Source organism: Mustela nivalis (assembly GCF_964662115.1).
Source record: "Mustela nivalis genome assembly, chromosome: 2".
In the NCBI taxonomy this organism is placed as follows: Eukaryota; Metazoa; Chordata; class Mammalia; order Carnivora; family Mustelidae; genus Mustela; species Mustela nivalis.
The window spans coordinates 33561007-33584531 of record NC_139021.1 but is presented as its reverse complement, the minus strand read 5'-3'; the positions used below and the strand labels follow the sequence as shown (position 1 = coordinate 33584531).

The 23525-nt window shown below is 44.6% G+C and overlaps 1 pseudogene across 1 annotated transcript; it reads left to right on the top strand.

Moving 5' to 3' along the window:
* Positions 1–39: 39 nt before the first annotated feature.
* On the top strand, positions 40–2029 carry LOC309858965 (ubiquitin-conjugating enzyme E2 N pseudogene; annotated as a pseudogene). The gene has a single exon. The product of its transcript is annotated as a ubiquitin-conjugating enzyme E2 N pseudogene (transcript).
* The last annotated feature ends 21496 nt before the right edge of the window (positions 2030–23525 follow it).

The window sequence follows — 23525 nt, the reverse complement described above, 5'->3', positions numbered from 1 at the left end:
GGGACTCAAGGGAAGAATGCTGCCTGCAAATCCAGTGGTTTTCTCAATATATAGCATGGTCCTTTCCTGGCAAGAAGGTCTAACGTGCCTGGGAGATGGAGCCGTTTCACAAAGTCTGAGAGGAAGCCGAGCCCCAGTCTGAGGGGTGCCAGCAGTGACGGGGGAGGGCTGGTGAGCTTTCGGAGTCTGGGTCTGGCCCAGGCTTCCTTATCCCTCCTGAGAGGGTGACCCTGACCTAGTGTGAGAGGGCACGATTGGTGAAAGTCAGAAAGAGGAGAGACCTCATGATTTAGAGGAGCTTGAAATCACACCCATCAGAAGAGCTGCTAAGACCTCAAGGTGAGCGCAGTGGGGGCAGCAAGGGACCTCCCGGAGCTGCCCACGCCCCAAGCGCTCCTTGGGTGCACAGGCCGAGGACTGTACGTCCCCACCCTTTCCCACCGCCACCTCTACAGTGCTCCCCGCTACCCCAGGCTACCTGAACACACTTCTGTTCGGAGTCCCTATTAAAGCCCTATTAACCTTCACCTGCTTATGACCCTCACCAGCCCTACTCACCCGCTACCCGACCCGCCACAAAGCTGTATCTCATCCATGTTTGCTCCCCCAACAGGGTTCACAAACAGCAGCTCCTCTGCTGAACCAGACGGCAGACATGCTCTGTTTGCCTGTCATGCTGTTAAAACCCAAGAATTTCAAGAAAAAAACAACTCCGATATCCATCTTCCCCTTTTTCCTCAGCTGGGCCCATGTCCACTTAGAAAAAAAGGTTATATTTTTCAGCCTCCTTTGCAGCTAGGAGTAGCTGTACGATTTATTTCTGGCCAATGAAATGAAATAATAGTGGGGCATGGAAGTTTCCAGGAAGTCTTCTTGTATAAGAATAGTTAGGCCTGGCGTGAGGCGAGCGGAGCCAGAGTCGAGACCAGAGGCCGAACTCAGGATCTGACAAGATGGCCGGGCTGCCCCGCAGGATTATCAAGGAAACCCAGCGTTTGCTGGCAGAACCAGTTCCTGGCATTAAAGCAGAACCAGATGAGAGCAACGCCCGTTATTTTTCATGTGGTCATTGCTGGCCCTTAGGATTCCCCCTTTGAGGGAGGGACTTTTAAGCTTGAACTATTCCTACCAGAAGAATACCCGATGTCAGCCCCTAAAGGACGTTTCATGACCAAAATTTATCATCCTAATGTGGACAAGTTGGGAAGAATATGTTTAGATATTTTGAAAGATAAGTGGTCCCCAGCACTGCAGATCCGCACAGTTCTGCTATCGATCCAGGCTTTGTTAAGTGCTCCCAATCCGGATGATCCGTTAGCAAACGATGTAGCAGAGCAGTGGAAGACCAACGAGGCCCAAGCCATAGAAACAGCTAGAGCATGGACTAGGCTATATGCCATGAATAATATTTAAAATCGACCTGATCATCAAGTGTGCATCACTTATCCTGTTCTGCCAAGACTTCTTCCTTTTTTGTTTGCATTTAATAGACACAGCCTTAGAAACATTGCAGAATAAAAGCCCAGACATCTTCAGTCCTTTGGTGATTAAATGCACATTAGCAAATCTATGTCTTGTCCTGATTCACTGTTGTAAAGCATGAGCAGAGGCTAGAAGTACCATCTGGATTATTGTGAAACGTTTAAAAGCAGCGGCCCTTCTCTGCTTTTATTCATTTCCCCCATCATGGTTAAGCACTGTGAATGAAGGTAGTTGTCAGGGTTAGCTGCAGGGGTTTGGGTGTTTTTCTTTATTACTTTTTTGAGGGGGAGAGGTAGTTTTATTTTAATTTTATGCGCTCCTTTCCCCCTTTTTATGGTGATCTAATTGCATTGGTTAAAAGCAGCTAACCAGTTCTTTAGAATATGCTCTCTAGCCAAGTCTAACTTTATTTAGACACTGTAGATGGACAAGCTTGATTGTTTGAACCAAAATGGGAACATTAAACAAACATCACAGCCCTCACTAATAACATTGTGACTTTGCTGTCAAGTGTAGAATCCTTCTTTCAAGAAAAAGCTTGTGACATTTTGTATGGCTTGTCTGGAAACTTCTGTAAATCTTATGTTTTAGTAAAATATTTTTTGTTACTCTAAAAAAAAAAAAAAAAGAATAGTTAGGCTCTTTCTTTTCTCCTTTTCCTTCCTGCATCCTGGAATGAGGAGGTAATGGCTGGAGCCACAGCGATCTGCTGGGTCATGAGGTGACCCTGAGAATGGAAGCCATGCTGATCTAAGCAATCAATTAGAAATTTAGGTCCCTCATTCCACTGAGCCTCCATGAGTCTAGGATTGCACACCCCAGACCTCTTTCTGTGAGAAAGAAATATACTTCTACTTCATTTAAGCTACTGTTTCAAGTCATTACAATTCTAGTTGATATACAAATTTCATCTTCTTTTGAAAACTTGGGAGATCTTACACCCCTGGATGCTACTGTCATTCAGCCACAGTTGGCTGAACAGATAAGACTACATTAGCTGACGTTATGAGGTCTCTAGATTGTCACGGCTCCATCACTCATTGTGGCTTACACAAGATTGGTGTCACCTGCCTGAGCCCCGAGACATTGGCGTTTGTAACTCCTGCTCTAAATTGTGTTCCCAACATGCTGTTTTCAGGTTCTTTTCAGGAGTCATCAAAATATAGAAGATCCTTTCTCCCCATCCCACCCACCAGTCTGGGAAGCCAATCTCATAAGAATTTTCTGGGTAAACAAATTACAAATGTGACTTAAGGGACACCTGGGTGGTTCAGTCGGTTAAGTGTCTACCTTTAGCTCAGGTCATGATCCCAGGACCCTGGGATCGAGCCCCACATAGGGATCCACACTAAGTGGGAAGCCTGCTTCTCCCTCTCCCTCTGTATTTCCCCCTGCTTGTGCTCACTCTCTGTCAAATAAATAACTAATATATTAAAAGAAAAACCCAAACATGACTTAATATTTAAAGTTATGTATTCACTTGTGTATTGTTCAAGTGATCATGTATATTAATCAAGAAGCTTCAATGTGTCAGAAGTTGGGATACAGTGAGGAATAAAACAGAGCTCGCCCCCTGCCCTCAGGGAGCTGGCATTCTAGTGAAGGAAACAGACGAAAAGAAATCAATCATCACAATAATGTAACTTTGTGATAAAGGAGGGGCACCTGGGTAGCTCATTCGGTTGGGCATCAAACTCTTGGTTTCAGCTCAGGTCATGATCTCTGGGTTGTCGGATAGAGAACAGAGTCAGAGCGGGGTGTGTGCTCAGCAGCGAGTCTGCTTGAAGTCTCTCCCTCTCCCCATGCGCACATGTTTTCTCTCTCTCTAAGTAAGTAAATCTTTAATAAATAAAAAAAAGAACGTTAACAGAAGAATGAACTGGAAGGAGGCAGGACTGCAAGCAGACCATTTAGGAGACTCCCACAGTAGCCCTGGGGAGAAATGTTAGTGGCAAGGAATGGGGTATGTGAATAGGAATTTCTATTTTGGAAATAGACACATCAAGATTTCCTGATGGAATGGCTGTAGGAAGCGACAGGAAGAGAAGAATCAGGGCGATTCCTAAAATTTTGGTTTGTTCAGCATGGTTCTTGGTAAGACAGGGTATGACAAGGCAAGAGACATTCTGTTGCGAATGGCTCACCAGCCGGGCTCTCTTCCCCCATTTTTCTTGCTGTGAGCTCCTCAACTATTTCAGCACGATATAAGTCTCCTTAAACTACTTCGGATTGTTCCCTCCAAGGCACCCCCCATGGAAGACCGTAGAAACCAGCATCGGAAGGAATGTATACTTAATTCTCTTGGGAACGTGGGACCTCTTCGAAGATGCTGACATAATCAGACAACAGATCACCCAGATTTTTGAACCCAGCAGAGAGCTAGGCCTGGGGACCTATTGCCAGCCCGAGCTTTGGAGTTTTCATTTCTTAGCTAGGCCTCTCTAGGTGGGACTCCACTTGAAAAGCAAAAGGGGTAAATAATATTGCCCTTTCTGATCCTTTTCCATAACATGGCCACGTGCCAGGGAGAGAGCCCCAAATTTTTGTTGGCCTTTTATTTCACTATCCATTGAGACGCTATCCCTCTGATGGATCCATCAGCCACGGGATGGCCTGTGAAACAAGGGCTGGCAGCCAGACGGGCAGGAAAAACAGAGATCACGGACCTCAGGCGCAGGAGACAAATCCTGACCTGTCATTTTACAACTGCATGCCCGGGGGGGGGGGGGGCGGCAAACTGTGGGGCCTCTCAGAGGCTCACTGCCCTTCCGCGGAAATAACAGCAGCTTTCTGAGGGTCTGTTGTGAGGAGACAACCAAAGCAGTCTGTCACCTAATAATAATTACGGCCCAGCGCCAGGTGCAGAGCTGGCTGCCTGGCACACAAGCAGTCCTGCAGGCGAGCCTGGTCAGCCCCCTTCACAGATGAAGAAACCAAGACCGGAAGGCGGGATGCCACAGCTAGCACGCAGGAGCTGGCATGCACCGCTCTGTGAAAACCCGTGCAATGTCCATTGCACCGTGAATGTGAATTTCCTTCCTGTCATGGTGGACGGCAAGTGACTTCACAGCCCCATTTATAGCATCCGGGTCTCAGCGCTTCGCACCCGGCAGTGCTAGCGCCGGATCAATGATTGCGCCCTACATACAGATCTGTGAAATCTCACCCTTGTTTCAACTTTTCTTTTTTTTTCTTAACAAAGGCAGTGGCCATCTCTTGAATTGTGCTATAGTATTAAAATTCCTTTGAAGGGAACACCAATGTATTTGGGGGATCTTTTTAAAATGTATTGCAAACCTGAGTATTATAGATCACGCCTTGTTCTTTGATCCAGCATAAGACAGTGATGGCCTGAGACAGCTGGGTCCTCGAGGAGAAAGGTCGTATGCAGGTGGTAGCGAGGGACCACGGATGCCCTCTCGGTCGCTGCTTGTGGAAAGGAACAAGATGAAATAGATTTTTTTCCTAGTTTAAAAAAAAAAAAGTAGCTGGTGGGAAGACTTAGGATCACTTGGCACGGATGGTTGGCAATGTGGCTGCACAGTGGAGTCAACCTGGGGAGCTTTCAAAACAATTTATGCCTGGGTCCCATGCTCTGGTTTAATTTGGGGTGCAAATCTGCACAGGAAGAGGTTTCAGAATTCCCTAGAGGGTTCTCCTGCGCAGCCAGGACTGAGAACTTAGCTGATCACAGACAGAATTAGTGTCTCCAAAACTCTGTGACAGGATCTTAAATCCGAATTCCTGGATCTGAATCCCAGGTTCACCACTTACTAGAGCTTTGTGTCCTCGGGCAAGTCATTTAGCTTCTTGATGCTCTGGTTTGAGCATTTATAAAATGAGGCTAATTGGTATCCCACAGTAGCAGGGGGACTTAGTAAGGATGTCTGTAAAGCACTTAGCACGATGCCCAGCGTATGAAGATAAACACAAAATTATTAATTATTGTTGAACTGTGCTACATCCCTGAAATTCCCGGGCAAGGCCTGGCATATGAAACTCAGCTCAAGGATAAATGTATCAGAGCTGGGTCCTTACTTGAACACATTGTATCCTTGAACTCACCACAAATGTACCTTTCTTCAAGAGAATCACTTCTTATAAAGGAGGTTTCAAAATGGGGCTAGCAAGCCGAGAAAATTCACTTTGTAATCAGGTGGGGAGGCCATAAGGGAGGAAGAATTTATGTACGTCCTCACCAGAGAATCGATGAACCTTTCGCCAGCTGCGAGCCCTCGGCAAGGACCTAACTCCCTCCTCCCCATGACACCTGACTCATTCGCATTCCTCACTTTGAAAAGAGCCCACGTGATCTGACAAGTTTCATTCCCTCATTTGCATATTAACCCAACCAATTCCGCACCATAATTTCAATCCCCCTGTTTTGCACAGAGGATCTAAATGAGAACCACACGCATGACCTCCGTCTTTCTGACTCTGCCCACTCTTTGTCTTCCTCTGACCAGGAGTCAGTTTTCTACATGAAGCTGTGCTTTGCAGAATGCAGTTCTAATTCCCCACATAAATGTCTCTTTACTTAAATTTTCAGTGAATTCTTTGGTCATTATTCCATACAAAATGTACCTTGGGCACCATGGGATGAGGAGAACAGCCTCCTTCAAGAAATCTTCCTTTGGAACGTGTGCTTGGCTCTGGGCAGAAGCACCAACTCCGAGGAATGCAGAAAACTCGCTTCCTAGGCTGTAGGGCCTTGGTGTTTTCCTTTAAAGGCACCTGAGCTGCCTTTGCAAGTTCTCCGGAGTTAATCTTGTAACTAGCAATTGAGACATGATTTCAGATGTAAAGGAGTCCCTAGTGAGGAGCTGTCTGGAAGTGGATTGGGGATTTTCACATATTTGTTTTGCACCAATAAAATGTCGGGAACCTGGCATCAAAGATGAGATGCTGTTCTCTGGGAAGGGAGAATGCTTAGCTCCAGCCTCGGTTACAAAGCTGGCGACGTTCCCTGTAGACCCCGGTAGGCTCCTCTGATTCTCCTCGTCTGTGTAAGACCTCTCAGCTTCCTTCCTGGCTGTCTGACCCAGGAAAGGCCCAAGTAAATATGTATATTCAAACAGATTACTTACGCGGTCATGGAAAATTAAATTCCTTGAAAGAAAAGATCCTTCCAGAACAAAGAATAGTGACGATTCATCTAATCTTGAGTAAAATCAAAGCTAATCTGTGAAATTAGCAGAAAAGCCTCTGGACGAAGAAGACTCTGGTAACCCTGTATTTATTGCTTCAGCTTTGATCCCAGTGTTACAGCCTTGGGCCAAAGGCCTGGAACTCAGACCGAACCCTGCTTGGCTCCACGCTAGGCTGCTTGCTGTAAGGCAGAACAGCTCATGGGTTAGCATCCCAGTATGGCCTTATTTTTGTCTCTGGCTCTTAAAAATGTATCCTAAAGGGGAAGGCTTTCCCTGGGCACCTATAGCAGCCTTGAGACTTTTCTGGGAGCTCTTAGATATCAGAGAAACCCAGGTGGTCACTGGGAGCCCCAAACGTGATCTTAATTTAGAAATCAGAATGGCAAGTCCCAGGGAAGTTATCGACAGTGATGTCAGTCTCAGTCTTCGCTCAAAGGTAAGCTTTCTCCCGCGCTGGGCTGGTGACTGCAGGAAAGGCCTGGACGAAGTGGCTGACTGGCCATGGGGCAGACGTCTAGGTCCGCTCCTGTCCCTTATTTTCCGCATATTCTCTCCTCTCCTGTTCCAGAGTTTGCCAAAGGACGAGGGGAAGGGAAGTCGAGAGTTCTTTCATGGTTTGAAGTTTGCTTTCAGGGGCATCTGGATGGTATAGTTGGTTAAGCACCTGACTCTTCGTTTTGGCTCATGACCCTGATTGAGCCCCCATCAGGCTCCAAGCCTGCTTGGAGTTTGTCTGTCTCAAATAGATACAAAAATAAATCTTAAAAAAAAAAAAAATAGGTTTGCTTCCAGCTCTCAAGGTCTTCTAATACTTAAAGCTCTTTCTTTTTACTTCTTTGGTGTTTTTGTTTCGTTTAGATTTGTTTTCTGGACGTTGCCTGTGTTCTCATAAAATCCCTTACTGGACCCTTCCAACTGCGCCTCCTGGGCTGGGGGCCCTGAGGCTGTTGTTCACGCTCTGTCCTGGCTCCCGGGAGCCACTCTGGAGAGTCCCAGTCTGTCGAAGCCCACCCCCCACCCCAGGCTGTCCTTCCCCAGGAGTCCATATGGCTCAGGCCCAGTTCTGACTCTCCCCTCTAGGGGCGCTCCCCCACCCCCTGCCCTTGCCATGGCATCTGCCCTGGCTTAGGATGGGTGGTCAGAGCTGGCCCCTGCAGAGGGGGCAGTTGAGCCAAGACCTGAATGACTGGAAGGAGCCAGGGGCACAAAGCTGCTTTCTGGGCAGAGAGGAGTCCAGGCAGAGTCCCGAGCAAGGGCAAGGGCTCGGAGTGCAGACCAGGAAAGGCCAGTGTGGCTGGGCCAAGGGGCGGGGGTCGGACAGGATAGCAAGGCAGGGGCGGGATCCGGAGTCCCTCGAGAGCTGTAGCAAAGAGTTGGGGTTTCCTTTTTCAAGGTCCTCTGGCCACTGTTTGGAGACGTAGATAGATTTGTGATACGTTTGATAGGTTGAGCCACAGAACTTGCTTTTTGGCTTAGAATCGAGACAGAGGACAAGTGAGGAAATCCAAGATGATTCCTGGTTTCGGGTTCAAGCAGTTGGTTGGTTGGTGGTGTCATTTACTAAGGAAGAGAAACAAGGAGAACAGGTTTGGGAAAGAAAATCCAAAGTTCTGTTGGCCCTTGTGGTGTCTGTGGGCTATTACACAGGGAAGATGTGGAGTAGTGGTTGGACATTCAAGTCTATAACTTGAGGGTGAGAGGAGACGGTCAGTTCTAGAAGTACAAATTCTGGAGCCATTTGATCCAATATGTGGGGATTTTTCTCACACCACTAAGCAAGACTTCAACACCATGTGGGTGTTCCACAATTCAATTCAATTCTAACATTATCTCCCTGAAGAATTCAGATTAATTAATTAATTTAGGGAGACCTGAAGAGACTCAGCGCTGATCTGCTCCTGGCCTGGGGCAGGGAGCTGGGATGTTGGGGGAGCTGGCCAAGCACCTACCCTCGCCATTCCGTCTGTTGGCGCGCTCCTCCTGCTGTGGCCTTGGGCCCAGACCCCAGACTCCTGTCTTTTTGACCCCAACCCTGATCTGGGGTCATCATCCAGAGCATGGCTTGGCATGGGAACTTGGCTGCCATTTATTGGAGGGCAGCTGGGGTTAGGACCTTGGATCCCAAATAAACATGGGTCTCTGTCTGCAGTCTAAAAAAAAAAAAAAAAGGTAATTAATTCAGAACTACTCCCCCCACCCCCACTTCAGATACCAATCAAAAGTCAAGGTTGTCACCTGTGCTAGAGACCAGAGGTTTCCATGACCCAGTCCCTGGGTTCCATTCATTTGCTAGAGTAGCTTACAGAACTCAGCGAAACATTTTACACACTATATCACTGGTTTAGTAAACCTTCAGTCATGAGACCCTTTGGATGGATATCAGTGAGTCCTTCACTTAGAGGATGATTCCTAACATGTATCTTAGGGGGTAGGATTGGCACAGGGAAAAAAGGGAGCTTCCAAAGGAATTTCTGTATGTTTAAAGTAGACTCCCAGGAGCCTAGAGGGTTGGGCTAAGATTGTCTTTTGCCTTTAGCAAAGTGTCAACCTGGAGGCAGCTGAGGGACCAGAGGAAGGTCACTCTGCCTGTTTCCTTGTCAGTGGGCTATTAATAAGGAAATTTAATAATTTTTCTTCGGCTTTTGTTTCCCACATCACTAAGGACATTCCAAAAGTCACCTCACTAACTTAACAAAAGACACCTTTATGGCTTCTATCACTTAGGAAATTCCAAAGGTTTTAGGATCTCTGAGCCAGGAAAGGGAATGAAGACCAAATATGTATTTCATATTATAATATCACAATATCACATCCACAATACACAATGTTTAAATTCATGGGACTGAATGAACTCACCTGGGCCAGGGGAGAGATGTGCAAAGAAGAGCCCTTCCTCTCATTTTGTGGATCAGAAAACTCTGCTCCGAAAAGCTGTGTGCCAGGTTTTTACAGCCTGTCAGCAAAACAATCAGGATTAGGATCCAAGTCTAATTTCTGGCTAAGGCGACACTGAAGGGCTCTGGGAAGGGACACTCTTCAGTGCTGAAACCATGGCAGTCCTGGCAACCCAGGACAGCTTGATCTTCCTACTCTTCCCAGACCAGTGATCTTCTGGCCATTTTCTCCTTTGGCAACAGCAGTTGAGACTGGACTGATTATAGTCAATGACTCTGTTGACTCTTGTCCTCAAAGGAAGATTGTTTGCATTCTGTTCGATTTTTATTCTATGTCAATGAAATATTATGTACATTCTGGAGGAGTTTTCGCTTTTTTTGAGAAGAAATAATGAGTGGTGATTACCATGTTTTCCTGCTCCTTCTGGAATGATCAGAGCAGGAAAGAGAATCCTTCTGAATGGTACCAAGTGATTAACCCCCCCATTCAACGTTGAAACGGAAGCTGGCAGGGGAAGCACAGGAGAGAATGACCTTCCCCAGAGCCCGGGCTCTTCCCCAACTCCCCCAACCCCGCCTGACTCTTCTGTTTGTATTTTGGTCACATCCTTTCCTCTCCCACCCTTTGCCTTTATCTCTCCCTTCCTAAAGTCACTTCTTAGCTCTGTAATTGTGTCCTCCTCCCCCTACCTTACTCTCACAGTCCAGGGCTCTCTCTCCACCAATCTGCTCGAAACAGAAACTCTGGAGTCACCTTTGACTCTCCCCTCCACTCTGTCTTGGAATCCTGACACCTGTCTTCCCGCCTGCCTCCCGACCTCCACCCTCGCCCCCAGGCCACCACACCTCCTGGGTTTCTGCAGACTTCTCCTTACCTCTCTGCCCTCCTGTCTGCCTGAAATCCAGACTCCGCACTGCTGACCATACTTCCTTTCTGGAATTTTTCGTGGCCTTCAAGATCTAGACTCACGAAGACTGGCTTCCTGAATGTTCAAGCTTCACTTCAAGCTCTGGCTCCATCTGCCACCTTTAGCCAGTGTCTGCATTCGGATTAGAAAAGCCTTTGCAGAAAGTAGGAGACCATGTTATGCTTGAGGGTCACATTATGTGTGTGGCGGCGATTTGCTGGTCGTCTGTAAAGGAAACATCAGTCTTTTCCGCTCATCTCCCTTCTGCCTCCCTGGCTCCAGGCCAGCCTATACTGCTGCACGATGAAATCTTCCCAGGGAATGGCTGCGGTGTGGTGGGAATATCAAGTCAATTTCCATCACAGCCACGTTCAAATCCGGCCAAGTATTTTAATCTGTCTGAGCCTCATTTGCCTAATCTGTAGAACAAGGACACTCACTAAACATGGATTACAGAACTCCTCCCTTATCTGCGGTGGTTTCACTTTCCTCCACTTCCCGAGCCGGATAAAGCTGATAATCCTTTGACCTGTTCTCAGAAGGCCAGTAGTAGCCCAATGCTCTGCCGCCGCGCCCCCCCCCCCCCCCCCCCCCCGTGCCCGAGTCATGTGTCATTCATGTCACTTTGTCTCATCCCGTAGGCCTTTGATCATCTTGCATCATCGTAGGAAGAAGGGTGAATACAGTAGTAAGATTTTGAGAGAGGAAGACCACATTCAGATCACTTTAATTACAGTATGTTGTTATAATTGTTTCTGTTTGATTACTGTTGTTGTTAATCTCTTACTGTGCCTAGTTTGTAGATTAGACTTTTTCATAGGTATATACGGTATAGGAAAAACCATAGTGTATACGGGGTTCACTACTTTCTGTGGTGCCAGGCATCTGTTGGGAGTTTTGGGACATATCCTCCAGGGATAAGGGGGGCTACCATAAATCAGAAACTTCCCTGCTCTAAATTTTCAGTAGCTCTCATTGCCTGACTTAAGAACCAATTTCTCAATCTTTCAAAGCCCTCCTGTCTTTGTAGCTCTAACCAACCTGCGTATTTTGTGCTTCTAATCAGACTCCTTGCAGCCTTCTGAAAGCCCGTCACTCTGCCTTTGGCACAAGTGTCCTCCAAAGCATCCTCTCCCCACTGCGGTGGGAACCCTTCTCATCTTCCAGGGTTCAGGGCCAGTGATAACTCATTCTTCAATGAAAATTTCTTAATCCCCTTAACCAAAAGTAATCTCTTTTTTCAAAACCCGGAATGCCCCAGGGCTCTCTCTAGAGCTTCTGGCAACAATCTATCCATATCATAGATGTTCTTATGCTTGTCTATAAAGGAATAAGAATACTTCACTTTATGGTAAGGGATTTAGCTCGTGGAAGATCCAGTGCTAAGCATTCTATATGCTCAGCAAATGTTTATTAGCCTGAAAGCACTCGTGGGATGTAGGCATTAGCGAAGTCCATGACCTAAGTGCTTACTTAGGAAGCCATGAATTCATTTGTCATTTATCAAGCATTTTCTCGGTGCTTTTAAGCCCTATGGGTATAGAAAGAATTTTAAACAGAGATCCACCTCCTCATGATCTCATAGCCTAATCAGGCCACCAAAATATAATGCGATAAACACATAATAGGAAATCAGAAGATAAATACACCTGAGTATAGAGACTTTATTATTGCTGACTCTAATGAAACTCCTTTAAAGATTCTATTTTAGTCTTTGTAAAATCCCAACATTTAGATATATACACCCAGCCATGGCAGCTTAGCAAAGAGAGCAAAGAAATTTTACTTCCAAATACCTACTAAGCACTACGCAATGCGTAGACATTATCTCATTGTCAAAGATCTTGGGGGATATTATTATAACACTTCTAACAGTGTTATTTACTTGTGCTAGTAGACCCAATCAGTTTCATTCTCATATCAACTAAGTTAATAAATAAATAAAATTTTTTTAAAAAAGAAAAGAAAGCAGGACAAACCATTAAATAAAGTACACGCAGAATGCCTGACAGTCCCACCACCCATGAAATCCTACCCTCACCTATAAGCAGTGTTATTTACTTGTGCTAGTAGACCCAATCAGTTTCATTCTCATATCAACTAAGTTAAGCAGAGTCTTTGCTGGGAAATTCATAAGTCTAAGTTCCACACTATGTTACTTGAAAATGATAAAATTCTTTTTTAGAAAATACTTTCTTAATTGCAGAATTTTACTGACACTGTCAGGCTTTCTTTGCTAACAATCTCCCAAACCCTTTCTCAGTCTCCAACACCACATATTTCATGGGAAGGAGAATTAGTGATGGGAAGTACTGTTAGAAGTTCTCAGCCAGCTTTTAAGCCCAGGACTCCCTGATTTCACCTGAAGGCCCATGAGTGGCCTAGACTCTGCTTAGGCTCCTGTTGTAGGGACCAGATCTACTTATTGGGAGCTGTGACAATTTGCCTCTTGCCCAGAAGAACTAGACATCAAAGCAACCGGGGATGCTTGGCCTGGAGACCATAAGACCTAGAGGAACTGTTCTCCTGGGAAAGGTAAGACATGCCAGGTGACAACTCAGGAAAGAGCAGTCCCTTTGGGACCCGAGCACAGAGTGCCTCTAGGAAGTCCAGCCTCTGAAAGCAGTGCTCAGGGCCTTCAGGAAGGAGTCAAAGCCTGTTCCTGGGCTACGGAGAGCACAGGGTGAGGCTGCGCAGAGTCCCCTTGAGAGGAGCACAAAGCCGTGATTTTGCAGGATTTAGGACGAGAACGAGAAGCTAAACATTATCAAGACTTTGTGGACAGATGATGAAGATCGCTTTCTGGACATATAATGTAACAACTCCTGAAACAGATTCTTTTTTTTAAACCATAAGATAGAAATAAATTATACAATGTGAAAATCCTTTCACATTTGTATCCAGAAAGCAAGGAGGTATAGAGCAGACTTTACATTTTTCCTGTCTTTACTGAAAGGTCTCTAAATTTCATGAAAGAGGGGACCCAGTTGGTGCCGTCAGTTAAGCGTCCAACTCTCTTGATTTCAGCTCAGGTCATGGTCTGAGGGTCGCGGTGGAGCCCCACAGCAGGCTCCGTGCTCCACACAGAATCCGTTTGAGATTCTTTCTCCCTCTCCCTCTGCCCCACTTCTCTCTCAAATGAATGAATTAACAAATTCAAATAAGTTCCAGTAAAAGTATGCTTGCCATAATTTTTGTCTCCTCTTGGCACCTGCAGACTAAAAGGCAATCAGAGAAACCAGGATGCTTCCAGAATGTTGTCTTTTTTTCCTCCTTTTTTTTTTTTAAGATTTTATTTATTTTTTATTTGACAGAAATCACAAGTAGGCAGAGAGGCAGACAGAGAGAAAGGAAGGGAAGCAGGCTTCCCACTAAGCAGAGAGCCCGATGCAGGGCTCCATCCCAGGTCCCCAGGATCATGACCTGAGCTGAAGGCAGAGGCTTTAACCCACTAAGCCACCCAGGTGCCCCAATGTTCTCCATTCTTTTGGCCAGAGTCTTCTCATCTCTCTTCCCTCTTCCCCATCATAATTCCTTTCCTAAGCACTCCTTGCCCGGTGTCTCCATACTGTAGACATGCCAGGGATACTTGACTTCTATGTCCCAACACCTCTGGAAGATCCTGAGAGAGAAAGATCACAAGTGAGAAATGTCATGCCTTCCTGTCACTGAGGACTCATGCACAGCATGATGGGTTTTTGCAACCAACCTTCAACTCTGCAAATGGAAAGTTGGTAGAACATGTCAGCTCTTCCTTCCTTCTTGGTAAATTCCAGTTACAAGCTTGGATTATAATTTCCGTAGCTTTTACGAAGTCTTTAAGAAATACGGGTGCTGAAAAACAGCACTGGAGATATTTTCTACTGTTCACTGGAAAGCAGTATCTCACTTGCTCCACTTTCAAGATGCATTGTTCCCTGGTCCTTCAGAACCGATTCGCTGGACCGTGCTGGGCAACGGTCTGCAGAAGCTCAGGGCTCCAGCAATGACACGGAAGGTGGAAAATTTTCATTCTCCTGGCAAGTTCTCCATTTACCACGGAAGTAACCTGGAGAAAATGGCTTGAGACTTTCTGCTCAGTTTCTTCTTCTGGATTCAAGTTGGAGAAAACAATGCTAATTACATTTCTAACAGCCGTGATTGTATTTGAAAGTCAAGCTCTTTTGGTATATCAAGGAAGTTTTTGTCTTAATTAAGGAATGTGCCACACACTAGTCGTACATAAGATTTGGATCTGTAATAATTTGGGTGGGAGTGGCCCTGAGATGTTAATATATTTTAAAATGCTTCCCCGGTGACTCTGGTCTGCAGCCGGGGTTGAGAACTGCTCACAGAGGAGAAAGGACATGGACTGTGGAGTTGGACAGACTTTGGTTCAAACGCTAGATCTGCATTTGCTGGTTGTGTGACTTAAGGTGGATTTTGTAATGATTTTAACCCTCAGTTTTATCCTTTGTCAAGGAAGATGAAGTAAAGCTTAATGGGTTTGTATTAAAGATTAAATAAGATAACTAACATACATCAAATATGAAATTGCCTGGCACAGAATGAATATCTTATAAATATCTGTGCTCTTTCTCCTTTTAATATGTAATCATTTGTAACAGATGCAAGTGATAATCCTTTACAGAAAAGGGGACAAACCCCCTTGACCTGTCAAGAATGGAAGTAAGTGCACATTGGTGTTGATCAGGGTAGATAAAGGGAGGTTGGGGTCAAATCTCATTTTACTCTGTGATGGACAATCATATAATATTTGCAGATCACAGCTCTCAGAATATTCTGTTGTTGTTGCTGCTGCTTTCAATGAAATCTTGCAGTACCATACTACAGAATTTTTTTTTCAGAATTTATATTTTAAACATTTAACAAGCTTTTTCTGAGGTGTTTTTAGATGTCAAGAATTACTTGGATTTTCTGTTCCATTAACTTTTTTTATTTGCTTGTTCACCAATGGTGGCTATCAGTAGGAAGTTCACAACATTAAAGAACAAAACAGTACTTAAAAATACCTAGTCTAACAAGATAACTTTATTTAGTTATAAATCGGGTAACGCGGAACACAGCCCAGCCAACTGTTTTGAATGACCTTATCCTTGGAAGTCAGCTGAGCTGAGGGGGGAAACAGATCTTTTACCTCTTGGTGCCCAAGACTGAGCCTGCCTAGCTCAGGGAATGACTCGATGTTGCATGGTTCTCCCGCCCCCTTCTTATAGGATATGGATATTAGGTACTATGATGAAAACAAACAAACAAAAAATCATGTACCTGCAAGGGAACCTGGATGGTTCTGTCCAATCAGCAGAGCAATGTTCAACTCATAAGAAATAAATCTCCAATTCATATTTTTCTTGAAAGAAAAGAAAACATTTTCTTATAAAAGTTATGCACATATATAGTTTACATACGAAATATGTATAGTATATATTTTATGTTTCACAGGGTCGTCTAAGTGCTTGGGCTCGGGAGGACTGACGTCTCTCCGGTCTCAGCTCCCCAGTTATTAGCTGTGCAGCTAGGTGCTAAGGCTCAGGTCCCGCATCCTTGGAAGGAGAATGATAATAGTGCAAGTCTACATCAGAGATCGGCCATGAGGGCGAGGTACTGGTGCTAGACAAAACCACTCCAAGTGAGCTATCGAGATTAAAAGCGGTGGTGGTTGGCGGGGTGCGGATTACGTAGTTGGAACTCACGGTCTGTGAAGCACTTAGAACAGCGTCCGGGGTGATGCTGGTCAGTTTCCACCATTATCCTTGGCAGCCCCGCCCTCCTCTGCTTCATCACCACGGTAGCTGGATTTCATTACAGTCATCACCACGGTAGCTGGATTTCATTACCTGTAATGAAACGTAGGTCCGAGTTACTTTTGGGATGTTTTCTTCTTTTCCCTCTAATTGCCAACGCATTTTTCCTAATATGTAGGATGCTGTTCAGTGGAGACACACGCTTTTGTGATTTGTCTCTCATAATAGACCCCCTGGGCCCACGTGCACACAGGCAGTCTAAAGCATGTTGTTTGTGAGACTCCTGCCCTGTGAATAACCCTGGGAACCTAATTGTTTAAAATATATCATCTGGCCTCCAGGTCAGAACTGGCCCTGCTGTTCTGGACGCCAAGAGCTACAAATCTTGTCCCACATCCCCCTCCTGCTGCAGGCTCTGTGGAATGGAATCCGGGAGGGGAGGCAGACATAGCCCAGGCTCCTTGAAAATAGAGAAACAGGATCGCATGAAAATGCAGCTCGCCCTAAATTGCACGTAGGCAAACGAATGTTTAATTTCAAACCCTGTTATTTGCCCTGTGAATATGCCCCTTATCCAGATGGTGAGCTGGAAGTCTCATCTGAGGGGAAGGACGCTCTGGCCAGGCCTCTCAGTTGGGACTCCCGCCCGCCATGTCTCCCCAGGCCGCCCCAGCTGATGAGGGGGATGTTATAAGTACCCAATTTGAGGTAACTTTGCCTTGTTCTCACTTATTGCCTACTATTCCCTTCATCTATATGTAGATTCCTTTCCTCTTCGATTTCTGTCAGGTTTCCAAAATACAGACTAATTATGAGATCAGAAAAATAGGCTGTGAAGTAACTGACAAATTTTCTGTTCCTTGGGCCAAATACATGTTTAATTAATGCAGTTCATGTCATGAATGAGGAAACTAAGGCTCAGTGAATTTGGGTAACTTTTCAAAGTCCTGCAACTGGTAGGTGCTAGAGGCGGGATTGGCACCCAGATCCACCCAAGACCAACGCACCCGGTACTGACCACAGAAGTCGCTGCGCTGCCCTCTCATTGTCGCATTTCCATTAGGTGATCGTGGCTCATCCTTTCCAAACTACGTGTCACAGAATTCAGGCATTATTCCTAGGTGAGCTTCAGAAGAAAAGCTTCTCTGGTAAAATAAGAAACACTTCATCCCAAGGTCCCGTTTTTGTTCTTGTTTTTGAGAACCTCAATGCACCATATATCAAAGTTTCTGGAAAATTCTGCAACCAAGAAACCTGCCAGACTGGTTAACCCAGAGTTTCCCAAACTTACTTGCCTCTGGAACACACTTTTTTTTTTTTTTAAGTGACAATCCTATGAGTTTTCTTTGGAACGTTGTTCCCCGGAACACCGATTTGGGAGGCTGTTCACTGAATTTTAATTGAAGAGTTACTTCCTTAGCTTTGGTGTAAAGTAAAAGAAAGTGAGTCACAAACAATTTGTTACTTTGTGAATGAATATTCCTGGGGAATTTTTCCTCTACACAACTCAGGGCAACCTATGTAATCGCAAACAATTTCTGTGAGAATTTGGTGCCACGACAAAATAAGGGCCTCCTGAGGAAATTGTCTGCTTCCTTTCTTCTAATAATGAGAATTATGTGACTTACTGTGTCTTCTCTTTTGCTTTGGCTTTCCGGAAGCTCGGAGACAAATGGGAAACAATTGCTGGCTCAGGTTCCTGGGGTTTTACATATTTATGTTTTCTTTTATCTGATCTTGATTTTCCTCTTTATTTTCCTTGGTCCCGATTCTGCGTTTGAATTTTATTGGTATTACTGTGTGTGTTCTTGTGACATGAAATGCTTTGGGAAACGGGGTGGAGTATAAGCAAACACAAACCGAGACTGTCTTGAAAAAATATGTCACATGGCCTCCTTCTCAACATGGTCACCTCTGTAACGCCTGATCAAGGAATCAAGTTAATTCATTTACATTGATACTATAAAATTAACATTTTACTACATAATTGAAATTCTGTTTTATGAATATCTAATAAAAGGAGGGAAGTAAATCTTCATAGGGGGCATATATTCCTAGAGATGAAACATGGATACCTTTTATTTGACTATATTCTAATATAAATTGAACTTTTATTAGAACTAATTCTACTTCTCTAGATGGCTGAGCTAACCCAACATCCATACCCCCAAATTAGGTAATGAGATTAATCATAACTGTAGGGGAGGGAAGCTTTTTCCTTCTTCCTTTCTAGGCCCTTTGGCTGGTCTAATAATTAAGCTGATGTGGGAAATTAATAGGAGAAAAACATTTAATTTCCTGTGTATGGGGGCCTCACAGATATGAGGCTCAAAAAAGTGAACAAAGCAGGCAACTTGTATACCTTTTAGACAAAGAAACCACACATTCATGAAGAATTGACAAAACAATGGGGTTTGGGCTTGGGTGGTAAATTAATGAAGCAGCAAGGTTTATTTAAACAACCTATTTTATTTATTTATTTATTCATTATACAACCTATCTCTGGCCCTATGGATGCCTTCTGTCATCCTGGTGTAGGGAAGATACCTTCACATGCTTTTGGGGTGATGAAGGATGGTCAGAGTGTCCTTCTTGTTCCAGCAGTTTCTCAAGTGACTTTAGTTTAAAACCATGGTATATTTGGTGGGTGTGGGGGGGTGCAGATTGTGCTTCCATTCACAACCTTGCAGGAAAATAAAATCAAGAAAGGCAGGGATGCCTGGGTGGCTCAGTCAGTTAAGCGGTTGCCTTCGGCTCAGGTCATGATACCAGGGTCTTGGGATCGAGTCCCACATTGGGCTCCTTGCTCCATGGAGAGCCTGCTCCTCCCTCTGCCTCTGCCTGCTACTCTGCCTACCTGTACTCTCTCTCTATCTCTCTGACAAATAAATAGATAAAATCTTAAAAAAAAAAAAAAAAAAAAAAAAAGAAAGGCAGACGTGCACTATGATACATATCTATTTGAGGAAACTCAATTTAGTTAACCATGGTTGACTAACCTTTACTTCCTGAACAAGGAATAGAATTTGCTATAATTGTCAACACAGAGGAGCAGTAAGTCATTCATGAAGTTGATTACTTCTACCACTCATTTAAAAGAGCAACTGGGCAAGCCCTAGACCTAAGCAAATGTTAACTAAGGGCACATAGGGAAATTCAGTAGGCGATACAAAGAAACGTGATACAGATGTTGTCTCCTAAACTGTCCAGGGGAGAACACTCAGGCATTTAGTAGGGGCCGGGAGAGTTTGGAGTGTATTGTTTGCGGCCACTGTTTTCAAACAAACTCCTGTAGAGCTCCTTTCAGACATCATTAAATGCACTGACAAGTTCTCATTTCTCTGTATACCTTCTCTTCAATTTTTAAAGCACTAAATTCCAAGCTTTAATCCAAGGCATGGTGAGATACTTGGGTAAATTTCATGTGTGAAGATACAACATTTTAAAATATTAATATTTGCTTCTTTCTTTCTGTTCTTTTGGGCAGCAAGAAGATGTCCTCCCCATGGTTCTCAGAAAAGGACTGTTGCAATATGAACTCAAAGAAACAGAGTTCAATTTTAGCTTTTGTGTTTCAACATAGATCTTGTAAACTCATGGCAGAGAAAAGGGCTTGAGAAAAAAGGGTTTTCAGGAATGCCCTTGTTAACCTTATTAGAGTTAGACAGCATAAGACAGAAAGTGCAAAGGCTTAAATATAGAAGTTTATTTCTCTTTCTTGTTAAAAAAAAAAAAAAAAAAAAAAAAAAAAAAAAAAAAAGCCTGGTCATGTAGATCTGACATTGTCACCAGATACTCAGATTCCATCTGTATTTTAGTTGCCTCCTAGTACTGGTTTACAGGCTTACCATTACCTCTTGGTACAAAATAGGTGCTAGAGCTCCAACTATTATATCCACATCCAAGGTGATATGAACTAGGGAAAGGAAAAACAATTCCTTCCTACAGAGTCAGATCACTTAAACAGGCACCACAGAAATCCCACAGAACACTCATGTTGCATTTCATTTGCCAGAACTTAGTCACATGGCTATGCTTAGCTGCAAAGGACCCAAGAAAATGTAATCTTTTGTAGAACATATGCACTACAAAGAAAATCAGCACTCTGTTACTAAAGGAGAAAGAGTAGATATAGGTCACAAATAACAGTTTCTGCTACAACCCTGAAGAAGTCAAGGTATAAAGTTGATACCATAAATACCAATTGAGGGCGCCTGGGTGGCTCAGTGGGTTAAGCCGCTGCCTTCGGCTCTGGTCATGATCTCAGGGTCCTGGGATCGAGTCCCACATCGGGCTCTCTGCTCAGCAGGGGGCCTGCTTCCCTTCCTCTCTCTCTGTGATCTCTTCCCTTCCTCTCTCCTACTGTGATCTCTCTCTGTCAAATAAATAAATAAAATCTTTAAATAAATAAATAAATAAATACCAATTGAGAGTAGTCCTTGATCCTGCAATAGCAAATGTTCTCACTCAGGTTGAGATAACCATCCTTTGGAATGGGTGATGAGAGGAGGAACAGAAAGGAAGTGAGGAGAAAAATGATGTTGTGGGTCCCAAGCTGGTTCCTATACCCGAAGATTCATGACTGAATCCTCTAGAGAAAAACCCAGATAGATTGGGCGATGGAAGAGCAGAGGTTTTGTGCCTTGCTGCCAGGTGAAAATTCAGTGGGTGACAAAGCCTCATGGATTGTCCCAGGCTTATGTGGTGAATCGTTGGTAACAGAAATGGTGGCCTGATATGTGTAGAAAGGGAGAGCCTGAGACAACTGTAATAGATAGCCTATGACCTAGGCTAGTCTGGGAGAACATCCAAAATCAATGTCCGCAAGCCCTTCCCACTCCACCATGAGGAGCTCAAACGTAGCTGACAAAGGTCAGCAGTCCTCAAGACACTTTGAGATGAAGATAAGAGTGAGGCAGGGTGACCTTCTTGGACCTGTTACCAGAGACCAGATGGAAAACCCAGATGTTCTAGAAATTTCTGGGGTGGGGGTGACACACATCTCCATAGATTCCAGCAGGGACATACACCTCGCGGTCCTCCAGCTCTGTGGCTCTGTGAGAGCTCCCGGAATTTAGCCATAATCCAGGGAATGGGGTGGGGAGGGTGGTGAAAATCCTGAATTGAGAGGAAAAAAAAAAAAATCTGAATGAAAAAGCCCTGATTTGACTGGATTTTCTCTAAAATGGCTGGGATGGAGCTATGCTACCAGACAGGGTGGGGGCTTGAGATTAAAATTCAATTCAGTTCTAGAAAAAAAATTCTGTACCAGTGAGTGTATGGCCTGTGGACATTCCTCAGCCACACATGCTTTCTCTGTTTGTCATATCTCACTCTCGAGTCATTCAGCTCGGAATTTTGGCACCTTCTTTCTTCAGTGATATGTGAAAAGTAGTGAGAAATGAACATTTTGCTCTTTTGACTAAAGTTATTTTGAGTGAGCAGAATTTCACTGTCGCTTTGCCGCGATAATATTATACCTCATGTCTCTGAGTCACAAACCCCTTCTTCACTCCCCACTGACAAGCGTCTACACCGAACATGTATTTCCCAAACTTTTGCTGCATCTGAGGTGACCACTTGGTCCTGTTCCTGCCAGGACTTTTCCAGTTTTAGCAATGGCATAGCAGTCCCATGTCTCCAGGGAGCAACTGTTCTCAGCAAACCAGGACCCTTGGTCACCCTTACTGAGTCAGACTCACCTGGAGGGCTTGCTTAGCTGGGATTCCCAAGCTCGGCCCTCAGAGAGTCAAGTTCAGCTGGGGTGGAAGTGGAAGCCTGAGATTTTGCATTTGTTAAGAACCTCTTAGGCGATTTGATGCTGCAGTTCGGAGGACCAAGAAACAGGTCAGATTTTTCCCAGCCTTTCTTTTTTTATATATAGATTTTATTCATTTATTTATCAGAGAGAGAGAGAACAAGCAAGGGGAGCAGCAGGCAGCAGGAGAAACAGGCTCCCCGCTGGGCAAGTAGCCAGAAGCAGGGCTCAGCCCCACGACCCCAGGATGACCCCAGGATCCTGACCTGAGGCTAAGGCAGATGCTCAACAGGCTGAGCCACCCAGGGGTCCCAGTCTTTCCCCAGTCTTAACATAATAAAGCAATGATGTTGATCTATATATTTAGTCAATGACACGCTTGTGGCAAAAACTTTGACCAAGATCTTAAGTCTCTCCCCTTTTCTTTTCTAGGAATTCCCTTGCCAGGCCAGCCCTGTGGGGCTGAACTGGAGCCCATCCCCCCAGGGGTTTAGCCTAGAACCTGTCCCTCCAGCCCCTCTCGAAGTTCTATAAGCACCTAACTTTTTATATTGAATCCCTTCCTGCTAAAACCAGCAAAAGAGTGTTCTGTTACCTGCAACTGAATCCTGACTGATAAATCATGGGACCGTGGAACACAGTTTGAGAAGCGGTAAGGAAAAGGGGAGGGGAGTTTGTGCACATTTCAGGGAGCAGGGGAGAAGGAAGTGCAGAGACTTCCCATGAGCGCCAAAGCCTGTCTGGACAAAGATGTCCACGAACACCTCGACCATTTACGAGCAAAACACTTACAAACACAGCTATAGAAAACCGTATCACTCACTCTGCTCCTGAACAATTACTACAGTCAGCAAAGAAATGACATCATCCCTCCTCTCATTCAGAACAATACGCTTGCTCTAACTCTGTGTACAAGAAAAGCAAACTCTGTTTGTCTAACAGATGGAAAGGAACAGACCTGAAGGTCACGGTGACCGTTCTTCTAACCAGCCTCACCCAGCACACGGTCTTACTGTAGAAGATCACAAGTATGAACACAACTAGACACAGTAAAATCACCGGAGCCCAGGGAAGATTTCCAGAGACCCAGGTCCAGCCATGCTAAGAGCAAGCCCAGTCTAAAAGGAAGGAGTCCCCAAATTCTCAAAAATCTCCCAGGAGATAAAAGCCATTCCTTTAGATTTTTTATTTAAGCCTTAAAAAAATTCATTCATTATGAAAAAAAAATCCATTCATTATGTAAGGCAAAAGGAAAAGAGATGACAAGCATACTCTGAACTACAAGGCCACTAATTTGCTGAGTCAAGCATGGTGGGGGGGCAAAGTAAATTATGAAATTTCAATGTGGAAAGTCCTTTTTATTTTTTCAAAATCTTTATTGAAATTTTATTTAAATTTTAGTCAACATACAATGCAAAATTGGTTTCAGTTGTAGAATTCAGTGGTTTATCAGGTACATACAATGCCCAGTGCTCATCGCAAGTGCTGTCCTTAATACCCACCACCCCTCCAGCCCATTCCCCCCACCTCCCTCAATCGACCCTCAGTTTGTTTTCTATCATTAGGAGTCTCTTAGGGTTTGTTTCTCC